Source organism: Pteropus vampyrus, unplaced genomic scaffold (genome assembly GCF_000151845.1).
Source record: "Pteropus vampyrus isolate Shadow unplaced genomic scaffold, Pvam_2.0 Scaffold143, whole genome shotgun sequence".
Classification (NCBI taxonomy): Eukaryota; Metazoa; Chordata; class Mammalia; order Chiroptera; family Pteropodidae; genus Pteropus; species Pteropus vampyrus.
Genome location: NW_011888924.1, coordinates 503,362 through 515,500, shown reverse-complemented (window position 1 = coordinate 515,500; position 12,139 = coordinate 503,362). Strand labels below are relative to the sequence as shown.

Sequence of the window (12,139 nt, the reverse complement as noted above, 5' to 3'; positions counted from 1 at the left end):
GGACATTTTTAAAGGAGGTGGGCCTGACCAGGGCCTTCAGGTGCTCAGATGCGAAAGAAGGTTCCCCAGGAGAGGGAGGCGGGGGTCAAGGCCAGGGTGGGGTGTGGGCCAGACCAAGGCAGGCCTAGCAAACTAATTTCACAATGTTTCCTAAAGTACTGAATGCAAGCAGGAACAAGCTAACCCAGCCCTGTCCAACAGAAATACAATTCAAGATGCACATGTAATTTTAAGGTTTCCAGGGGTTACATTAAAAAAGTAAAAAGAAACAGGTAAAATTAGTGTTATGTTTTAATTAGCCTCATATATCCAGAATAGGATCATTTTAACATATAATCAACGTTTTAAAATTATTAAGGTATTTTACATTCTGTTGTTGTTGTTGTTGTTGTACTAACTCTTTGAAATCTGGTGTGTGTTCTACACTTAGAGTACATCTCAGTTTGGACCAGTCACATTTCAAGTGCTCAAGAGCCACATGTGGCTTGGTGGCTGCTATATTAGACAACACTGCTCTAACCTCTAGGTAAGTGCTTCTCACCCCAGGACGATTTTGTTTCCTAGGGACACTTAGTAATTTCCGGGGACAGTTAGTGTATTTATGACTGAAGGTAGACACCAGGGATGCTGCTAAACATCCTATAATGCACAAGACAGCCCTCTCCTCACCAACAAAGAATAATCCAGCCCCAAACGTTGACAGAGGCAAGTCAGAGCTCCACATGGGAGGAGGTGGGTGCTCGGTGCCAGGTCGTCAGTGATGCCACTGCAGACACTCCCGCTGGAACTCAGGCCTCGCCTCAGACAGGGCAAGCTTCCAGGCGCCAGTGTCAGAACTTCCTGGTGCTTTGTGATATGACATGGACTACACCCTGAGCCACTCAGATAAGCCTGATTGTGTTCGTAATGATTATGGCTTTGCAATTACCCTCACTCCACCCCACCCAGACCTCAGCATTGTGGTTGCTATACAATATGGTCCCCGCTCAGGCCAACTGTGCAATTACAGTCATGTGAACAGCAACCCCTACAGTTGTGCAGTGCACAACCTAGGCAACTGTGCATGGCAGCTCCACTCCCAGAAGCCAAGCGACCATGTCTCGTCATCACAGCAGCCTCTTCTGACTTTCTTTTTGGCCATTCCCATGTTTAGAAGCTACAAAGAAGTATAGCGATTGATGGCTATCCGTGTAATAAATACTTGGGGGTCCTAACCAAGAATTAAAAGTGGCACTGAATTTCTGTCCAGGGTTCCTGCCCTTGAGACAGGGATCCTGGTCTTTTTATAAGGACAACCTTTCCCTCCTTTTCTCCTTCCTTCCCTTTTTACAAATATTAACCGTAGTGCCGAGTCATGAGCTCATAAAGGTGTTGGGCTCGGTCCCCGAGCAGATAAGGGCAGAAGGATCTCTGGTGATTGCACCACATCCCTGCAGGAAATCGAGATAAACTTAGAGCAAACCGTTTTCAGTACAACCAGCTCAGCTGATATGAACAGGCGATACGGTTTTTTAAAATCCATCATCAAAAAATAAAGGCAATTCTGAGCTAAAGCGAGTACGTATAGCATTGTGATTGTGAATACACCCTCTGGAGCCCGCCTTCCCGGGTTAGAAGCCAGGCTTCTCTACTCACTAACTGTGTTACCTTGGACAAGTTGTTTAAGTGCTCCGTGCCTCAGTTTCCCTGTTTGTCTAATGGAATAATAATAATCCCTGCCTCAGAGGGTCGCAATGGGAATTTTAACAAGTCAATGTATGTAAAATGCTTAGACTCGTGTTTCCCACAGAGTAAATGTTCAATAAATGTTAGCCTGTAAGGTAAACAGATTTTTTTTTTTTAACTCAGGACTTTGGCATGCTCGTGGACACTGTGGCTCCTGAAAGGTCAAGATTATTTCCTAATCTTCTTTGACCACTGTTTTAGAACGGGCCCCTCTAGAAAGCAAAACCTAAAGCAAAGATGGAAGTTCTATTTCTTTGTGAGGTGCGAGCCCAGGGCAGTGAGGACGAAGGAAGGGAAAGCGGGTGAGGACACACCTATGAAACAGCGCTGTAGTGGCCGCATCCCACTGGCCACGGCTGTACCAGGAGGTTGCCCAGCCGGGCACACAGGATTTCTCCAGCGTCACTACAAGGATAAAATGCACTCCAGAGTAGCTTCCCAAAGAGAGAAAGAGGGAGGACTTATCTGCCCAGCTCCCTCCCACGTCCCATTGGTCAAATTTCCCTGTGAGTTGCTGGTCCCAGTTGTATCATCTGGCCCCTTGACAGCTACTTCAGATTTCACACCTGGAGGTGTGAGTTTCCATCTAAGTCTGGAAGAGAAGTGTCCCAGCAAGGCTGGGACACCAACCCTGCGGGAGGAAGGGGATGGATGGTCAGGAGTTCAAGGGATGAGGCGAGTACAACCACAGGACCCATTCCGGGGAATTCTTCTCTTGGTAGATGCCCTGAGAAACAAGCTTAGATCTGCCTGGGACAGCTCAGAAAGCCAGGTTTCCAAATATTTGCCCAAAGGGCAAATATAGTCGGGGGCGGGAAAATGGGGAGTTGGGAGGTGGTGGAGAATAGACCGAAAATGGCTACGATCTGAAAAAAATGTCATGTGTTTTGGAAGGACCCAGTGGGGCTGGGCAAGGCTGGAAAGTGATGTCTGATGTGGCAAGGCTAAAGGGTCAGGAGGAGGGGAGAAGCAGCGTCTGTGACAGGGCAGTTCCCTAGGGCCACCATCACAAAGTACCACAAACTGGTGGCTTAAAACAACAGAAGTCCGAAATCAAGGTGTCGGCAGGGCCACGCTCTGTAGAAGGAGATGTCCTTGCCTCGTTCTAACGTCTCGTGGTCGAGGCGACCCTTGGTACCCCTTGGCTTGCATCTGCGTCATTCCAGAGTCTGCTTCTGTCTTTGCATGGCCTTCTCCCCATGGGTTTCTGCATCTCTGCTTGTGAGAAAACCAGTCATATTGGATCGAGGGCCCGCCCTACGCCAGTAGGACCTCATCTTAACAAATTCCATCTGCAACAACCCTCTTCCCAAACAAGGTCAGATCCTAGGTTCTGGGAAAGGTATGAATGAATGTGGAGAGAATGCCATTCAATGCAGCACACGGCGGGAAATGCATGGGCAAAGGCCTGGAAGAAGAGGAAGAAAGCCAGGCCGAAGAAAGTGGCCAGAGGGGCTGCAGTGGCTGGGGTGGCTCTCGAGGTCAGGAGTGGCGAAGATAAGGATGGAGGCACAGCAAGGCGGGACCCCAAGAGCTTCGAAACAAGCCGTGGGCTTGTCTTGAGCAAGAGACTGTGTTCTCATCAGATCTGTGAACTAGAGAGATCTCAGCCCCCCACTGATTTAGGGAGTACAGTTTGGAGGGATCTGCACTGGACGGGTTAACCTGGGAAGGCTTCGAGATGGAGTTGAGAGCTGAAACAGGTCTTGACCAGGCAGTGGATTGGCAGGGAGGCTGGGATGGACCGTCCAGGTGGGCACAGAGGGCCTAGAGCCAGGAAGAAGTTGTACGCTGGCTTCGCAAGCACTTTCGACTTGGTTCTAATGAAGGCTCCACAGCGGAAGAGGGAGAAATGCAGGGTGGACTCAGAGATCCAGGATGTGGGGGCCCCACTGTCTGAGCACAGACCCACCCCCGGCGGGAAGATGACTCTGCTGGCCTGTGCAGTGAACCAGTCGCCTCTGAAGTTGGATTTGCACGTGCTGCACCACGATCCTGTGGCCCCTGACTCCAGATGTGCCTCGAAGGACTCCCCCTTCTCATGGCAGCATTCGGAGCCTTTCCTAGAGGTGGGTTTTCTGAGACAAAACCGCAGAGGAGCTGCTGCCCCCGGCCCCCGGCGGAGTGGCCGAAGCCTCCTGGTCCTTCCCACCCCTGACGCCTCCTGCCCCAGGGCCCCAGAGGCGGGAATGCGGCAGAGGGCCATGTTGGAGAATGCTGGAGTCAGGAACGCCGGGAAGAATGGCAACTATGAGAGGGTTCTGCTGACACAATTTAAGATGTGGGCGGCGAGAAGCTGCGGGAGATTTTAGATTAAAAGAGTCTCCGTAGACACTTCTTCAAGGTCAGTGACAGGATGGTCCAGGCACAGCTCATGCCTCCTGCCAAGAATTGCAGAGGCCAGGACCCACTTCTGGGAGCTGAGGTTGGAGAGTTTCCCATGGAACCCCCTGATGAGGGCAAATTCCATGTTTACCCAAATTTTCCTCCTCAAGAATCCAAAACTGAGGGAGACTCCAGCTCAGGGTGGTGGAAAACAGGTGGACACGGATTTGAATTCCATCTCCCGCCTTATGAACTGTGTGATCTTAGGCAAGGAACCGAACCTCTCTGAGCCCGTTTCTCCGCCTCTAAAAGTAGATGGAAAATGAAATGAGGTACCGAGCACAGTGCCTGGAGTACATGGTGGATGCTCACTAGCATTTCCCTCTTCAAAAGATGGCTAATGGGACAAGGTTGTGTACATGGACCGAACTACCCACTGGGGCTGATCGGCCAGCTCCCATCCCTTCGTGCGTGCATGCGTGCATTTAACAGTCATTGAGAACTACTATCTGCCAGTCGCTGTCATGGACACTAGGGATTTGGCAATGAGCAAAACAGAGTCCCGAGAACCTTGTGCTCTGGCGGAGGGAGAACAGAAATAAATAACCAGATACATAAATATAAAATATATCCATTAATGATAAGTGCTAAGAAAAAATAAAGCAGTCCATGGGACCAGAAGAGCTGGGAAGGGGAACACACAGAAGGACTACGGTCAAAATTTAATTTATTTATCTACTTATTTATTTAAATAGGGTGATATTTTAAACAGGGACGTCAGGGAAGGCCTCAAATCAAATGACCTTTAAAGACCAGAATCGAGCCAGGCAGAACGAACTGCAAATGCAAAGGCCCTGGGGAGACACAGGCAACAGCCAGGAGAGCAGGGCAGCTGAAACGCAGAGGGCGAGCGGTCGGAGGTGAGATCAGAAAGAACGGGGGTTATATCGTTGAAGGTCTTGTCCACCACCGTAAGGCTTTGGGTGTTATTCCATCTTATCGATCATATTTTTTCAGAGCTAATATTAATTGGGCTCTTAATTATGCCAGGCATGGGGCTAAGCACTTTACATACATTTAACTCTTATAAGAACCTCAAAGGGTGCATACCTTCACGATTCCCATTTTACAGGCGAGGAAACTCAGGTGTGGAAAGCCTCAGGCGACTGTCCAGGGCTCAGCCCAGGAGCCCTAACTCTGAACCCTCCTTTCATCTTAGGTGACCTTTCCCATAGTGCCTCTAACTCTCCAGCTTATTTCATTGTTATCACATGATGAAGGTCACGTAAAGACCCATGCGAGGCCCAGACTGAAGTGATGTGCCTACAAGCCAACAAACGACAAGGATTGCCAGTAACCTCCAGTGCTTTGGAGAGAGGCAGAAAACAGATTCTCCCTCAGAGCCTCCGGAAAGAACCTGCACTGCCAATACCTTGATTCTGAGCTTCTGGCCTCCAGAACTGGACAAAGAATCAAGTCCTGTTGTTTTAAGCCACTAAGGTTGCAGTAATTTGTTATGGCAGCCCCTAGGAAACTAATACAGGTTTGTGCAGAGTAATGGAAGGAGCCCTTTGTCAGAATCAGACAACCTGAACTGGAGCCCTAGTTCCATACCTCCTAGCCACATAATCTCTCACAACTCCTTTACTTTCACCCAGGACTCAGTATCTTCCTCTGTAGGCTGGGTACAATGTCACCTGACTTCCAGGGTGTAGTGAGAATAAATGAGGTCCGAAACGATGCAGGTAAAACATCTGGCAGAGTTGGCAGAGCTCCTACATCGTAGTAGAGGGGTGGGCTTGGGCAGATGAGATGATGAGCTGGAATCCTCACGTTCAGGAGAGAGCACTCGAGATAAGACTTAGAGGAAGCAACTCCTGGGCATTTGCTTCCAAATGTTCCAAGGTGTTTTGGGCAAAGTGGCTTCTCCCTGACATCACCTCCTAAAGAGGAAGAGTCCAGCTCCTGGGCCAGGCACAAGTAACCATTTGCTGACTGAGTCAAGAAGCCCTGGCACGTGGACATTCAGTCTTCACATCCTGCCAGGAGTCTGGGTGTATTCTGGAGGGAGCCCTGTGCCAAAGGGAGTCTTAGGGCTTCAAAGCCAAAGAAAAAGCAATTAAGTTTATGGTGGAATTAGTCGGGAAACTGTAAACCTAGGGCATGGCCCCTGTACAGTAGATTCTTTTAACACCATCTCAGAGCACACTGAACAGTCTGGGCCCTAGTTCCAACAAAATTGTCACTTAAAAATAAATTTAGAGTCTAGATGATGTTACCATGACCTTCTTACCACCCCTGGGTCTTCAAGTTGGGGAGTATGCTGGGGATAAACCAAGATATTTCAAGTTCTGGACCCCCAACCACCCTGGATCTGGCTTCCATGAAGCCCCTCTCAGTGGAGAAACATGGGATGGGAACTGGAAATGTGCATGGCACAGCACATCGGAGTAGGCCAGGCAGAAGAGTAACTTGGCTTTCCTCAGTGAATTGAACTCATCGCAGTCTCTGTTGTCTTAATTGGTAAAACCAAGCTTAAGTAACCCAAATGTTGCCTTGTGATCCATGCACCAGGGATAAACAAGACCATTTCATAATGATAAATGGATCAATTAATCAGGAGGACATAACAATGCTGAACATTTATGCTCCTAATAATAGAGTTTCAAAATACACAAAGCAAAATCTGATAGTACTATAAGAAGAAAATTACAAATTGACATACAGGAAAATTATAACTGAAGTTGGAGAGTCCAATAATCCTCTCTCGATAACTGATTTGCAGACAGAAAATCAGCAAAGATGGGTTCATGGATATGACATGTCAAAATTTGTCAAACTATACAATTTATGTATAGCTTATAATATGCCAATTAGACTTTAATAAAGCTTTTGAAAGGCCCTCCAGGAGGCAGAGGAGAAAGTCTCCACTTGGAAATCTTGTTTTCAAGGTGGCATCATTTTCCTGGTGCCCAGGCTCATGTGTTCTGCTCCTTAGCTATTGGCAGAAGGCATCTGACCCAGAACTTGGCATTCTGATTTGGAGAGAGCATCTCAAAGAGCCCAAGGTAAAGTGCTAAGAGTCCCAACTAAAATCCCTCTATAGAAGGGAAAATGAACATGGATACTTTGCAAGGTGCTATAAAGATTTCACTGGGGGCAGAATAACATAGAGGTCTTATTTGGGCCAGCCCCAGGCTTCAGGTGCTCCTGGCATCTGGAGTTGCAATGCCCAGTTCCCCAAAGATCTATCTCCATCAGGGTCTTCAGAAGGACTGAGGACCTCCTGAGGAAATCTTCTTGTACACAATCATCATGGAGCTGTTCGCAGACATGTTTGGCGCATGTTGGCTGGTGGTGCTGGGAAGAGCCCGGGGCATTTGAGAGAGAATCAGCCATGTTGAGAGAAGGAGTTTGTCCAGAGGGTGCCAGATTCAGCTGCAGGACCTGAAGATCTGGGCCGTGCCTTGTTCTGAGTAGAGCATGGCGGCTAGTTCTCGGCCCTGCTGCATCTGTGAGCCCTGGGCAGGAAAGGAGTTTTTTGTGTGAACTGAGTCATCCCACTGACACTGAAGCATGTGCTCTTAGTGATATACCATATTGACCCCCAGATCCAACCCACTGCCTGTTTTTTAAAGTTTTATTGGAACACTCCCATTCATTGATGTTTGGTTCACGGCAGCCATACTACCAATGGCTGAGTTGTGTCGTTGTGTGATGGTGACAAAGACCATAAGACCTAAAAAGCCTGAATTATTTATCATCTGGCCCATTAGAGAAAAGTTTGCCTTTCCCCGGCCCTACATGTCAGGCCTTATTAAAGTGGGAATGATCTGTTTAACTAGTAATTTAAGACATTTTATTTAAAAAAGAAAAAAAGATACAGATGAATGAATGAACAAAATGGGATATACATATTTCATTAGATATTATATACAGCGGAATGTTACTCCGCCTTAGAAAGGAATGAAATCCTGACACAGGTTGAAACACAGATGAACCGTGAGAACATTATGCTAACTGAAAAAGCCAGTCGCGAGAGGACAAATACTGTATGATACCACTTATATGAGTCCTTACGAGTAGTCACATTCACAGAGGCAGCAGGTAGCACGGTGGCTGTCAGTGGGGGTGAGAAGTGAGAGTTTAACGGGAAGAGTTTCAGGTTAGGACGATGAAAGTTTGGAGGTGGCTGTGGCAATGGTCGCACAGCAATGTGACCGCCCTTACGGCCCCTGAACTGTACCCTTACAAATGGTAAGTTTGGTCAATTTTATGTTGCACGGATTTTAGTGCCATTTTCAGAAAGAAAGAAAACAAAGAAACAGGTATGTGATGAAGTAGAGTGTAATTTTCCATGGGTTTTTTTTTTTTCTTTTTTAAGATAAAATATAACACTTTGAAACATTTTCAGACATTTTCCTTCTCCTCTGCTGTTAAGGACATGTACGCGCAAACTGTCTACAAGCACTGCACATCCAGCGCCCAGCGGGGGCCTTTCCAAGTGCTCTGAGGAAGTCATTTCTCTTGGAACAGGTGAGTCCCATGGGATCACAGTGCAAATGAAGGCCATTAAGCTCAGGCAGGCTTTTCAGGAGAGGATGGACGCCCACACAGCCCTGGAAGCAGCCTGCTCCCCATGGTCGGTGGGATCAGCAGGGAGGAGAGGCCAGCACCATGTCCGGCATCTGCCCCAACCACACCAGCAGAGGTCTATTGAGAGAAGCAAACAAGATAATGAAAGTGGATGTGAAAAGGCTCTTAGTTGAAAGCTCACGATGATGATTGGATATTTCTCTGGCCTCCAAGGAATCACGTCTGTTTTTGCAGGTGGTGCAGTGGTACGAGAATAGACTAAGAGCTCAGAAGGCCTCAGATCAGGCTGGCTCTAAGACCTACTGGCTTTGTGACATTTGGCAAAGTTTCGTTGATCTGAGCTCATTTCCTGGTATGAAAATGGGTACTAATACCTAGAGGGGTGGCCATGATACATCAGTGAAAGGCAGTACAATGCTCTCCCATGCTGGATCCTAAGTCAAGGTCCTCCAGCATTAGCTCCTGTCCTCAAGCCCCATCCAGCCCGTGGACACTGGGAAGGAAGTAGATCCCCGCCAAGTTTTCTCCGAAGACTGGCCATTCAGACCTCAAACCTGAGGGAGCTGTTCACTGTGAGGGTGGTCTGAGTGAGGTTATCAGACACCTGCTCAGGGCCCCAAAGAGGCCAGCATCTGTGTCAACCTGCCCCATCCTGTGCCCACAGGCCTGTCAGAGTGTTGAATGAAGCTGTCGCAAGAAACCCACCGTTCAGCCAACTTCTAAGTAACGTGGAGCCGGGTGGCACAGCCCAGGGCAGCACTGATTATTGTGACAAGCTGAACTACTGGCTGAGTCGTAGAGTGACTCCCACTTATTTGTAAGATGGAGCCTTCTCTGTGTGAAGGGGAGAAGGAAAAACAGCTGAAAAACCAGCAGGAAACTGTGGCCTGTAAACAGGACTTCTAAAGCACATAAGACTCCCTCCTCCTCTCCCACTGCAGGACTGTGCCTGTCACAGCCACTTCAAGGCTCCTTGTCTGGGGGTGGCCCAGAGCTGACCACTCTGAGAGCACAGTCAGCCAAATTCTTGTAGGGCTCATGGGACATTGTCCTCGGACAGTATCTAGACCTGAGGGACTTGGCTGTGATCAGATTTCCTTCCTACTGGATCTGGGGAGAGGGCATGCGGGGGGCACTGGTTAGATGTGAGAGATGAAGAAAGACAGGAAAACACTTGGCTTGATGCTTTTGTGTTAGGAAATGCAATGCAGACACCTTGGTCTTCTTAAGAAAGTTTGTGTTGACCCTCTTAATCAAAACAGAAGCTAAAACCTAGATGTGAAAAACAATAATGCTTCTTTGGAGATTTTTTAAATTATGTAAAGGGTGAAAGCAAAAGATAAAAATAAAGTAGATGGCTCTGGGTTAAGTCTTCTCATCTGCTTCTCAATCAAGTCGGCACGTGTATGAAAGGACGTCCACTGTTCCCTTCATGAATGCAGTTGAATCGTCAAATGACACTTTGTGAAAATATTAAAACCTAGAGGTCATGCCAAACTCAGCTTGAAGGCAAGAAGACATTCTTTCGTCTTAGCACAAGTGCATATTTGGAATTGCAAATGCAAATTCTTTAGAGACAGACTTGCCTTCCTGGTCGGCAAGTACAGAGAAAACATTTGAAAGCGAGTCTCGCTTTAATTTTTGACAAGTGTTAGAAAGACATACTCTTCGCAGCTTGAGAGAGAAGGAGACTGAAAACCAGCATGCAGGTCAGAGTGCGGGGGGGTGGGGCGCAAGAAAGGGGGGCTGGCTGGGGAGGGAGCCATCTGACTCAGTTTCTGCCTCTGTTGAGGGCTCTCTCTGATATTAAGGAGCGGGTGGCATCATGGCAGCCGGTGCAATAGTGCAGGTACCTAGGAATTTGGCAAGAAATCTGAACTTATCTAGGGGAGGAGAAGAAGCAACGGAGTCTTGGGCTCCTGGAAACTCATCGTATTGACTGATTTATTTATAATGTTCTGCCAGTTTGGGAAATTCATCCAGCCCTAAGCCTTACGGGCCAGCTGAATTCTTGTAGAGCTCTTGGGAGTAGCCCTCAGACGAAATCTAGACCGGAGGGAATTGGCTGTGATCAGATTTCCTTCCTGTTAGAGCTTGAGTGAGGACACATGCAGGGTGCAATTTGCCCCTTCACCCAGCCTTCCCCTACTCATGCTCTCTCATCCATCAACACTGAGCTCACATCACCATGGGAAGATGAGGAGAAGAAGAAAAATCAAGGCATTAACTAGCTATGCACCAGGTGCCTGAAACTTGACATTGAGTCTTCCCACCAACCCATGTCGTAGGTGAGGAAATTCAGGTTGAGGGGGGCCAAGTAACCTGCCCAAGGTCCCTCAATGAGCAAAGGACAGAATCAAGATTGAATACAACTCCGTCTGGCTCCAAAGCTCATGTTCTTTCTTCTATACTCAGACACCTACATGTATAAGAGAAAATAAGGAGCTGTCCAATGACCGGATTAAAGTCACTCAACAGTGGAAGAAATAAGACTAAAACACGCATGTCTCAGTCACTTAGTTTGGGCCACCGTCGCTATGGACAAGTGTCCCCTGGCACGCCTCATCTACATCTGATGATTAAGGAGAATTCTAGTGTGGCCAAGAGAGTGATTTTTGATGCCTCCTGAGCTCCCCACTTGCTCTCTTAATCTGTCCTCCAAATTCATCCTCATGGCCTTTAAAAAATTGAGATGTAATTCACATACTATCATGTTCACCTATTATAAGTGTACAATTCAGTGGTTTTTATATATTCACAAGATAGGACAACAATTATCACTATATATTTCCATCCAGAATATTTCCATCACCCCTAAAAGAAATCCTGGACCTATTAGCAGTCACTCCCTACCCCATCCCCAACCCTCGGCCCTTGGAAATCACTCATCTACTTTCTGTCTCTGTGGATTTGCCTATTCTGGACATTCCAATAAATGGGATCATATCATATGTGGCCTGTTGTATCTGACTTCTTTCACTTAGCATAATGTTTTCAAAGTTCATGTACGTTGTAGCATGTATCAGTTCTCCATTCTTTTTTTATGACTGAAAAATTTTCCCTTGTGGAGCAATTTTTATCCATTCATCATTTTGAATGGACATGTGGGATGTTTCTATCTTTTAGCCATAAGGAATAATCCTGCTATGAACATTCATGTACAAGTTTTTGTGTAGACATTTGTTTTCAATTCTGTTGAGTATATACCTAAAAGTGGCATTGCTGAGTCTACATTTAACTTTTTGAGGAATTACCCATTTCCCAAGTGGCTGCACCATTTTACATTCCACCAGCCATGTACAAGAGTTCCAATTTCTCAGCATCTTCACCAACATTTATTATTGTCCATCTTTTTTATTATAGCTACCCCAGCAGGTGTGAGGTAGTCTTTCATTATGGCTTTTATTTACATTTTTCTAATGACTAATGATATTGAGCATCATTTGCTTATTGGCCATTTGTACATTGTTTTTGAAGAAATATTTATTTGAGT

The 12,139-nt window shown here is 47.0% G+C and overlaps 1 long non-coding RNA gene across 1 annotated transcript in view; it reads left to right on the top strand.

The window, feature by feature from the left end:
* The window catches only part of LOC111744874, a 10,537-nt gene extending 1,982 nt beyond the window's left edge, over positions 1–8,555 (top strand). Inside the window, exons 2-3 of the long non-coding RNA XR_002782369.1 lie at positions 431–526; positions 8,492–8,555. This is a non-coding gene — a long non-coding RNA (uncharacterized LOC111744874). The remainder of the gene's footprint in view (positions 1–430; positions 527–8,491) is intronic.
* The last annotated feature ends 3,584 nt before the right edge of the window (positions 8,556–12,139 follow it).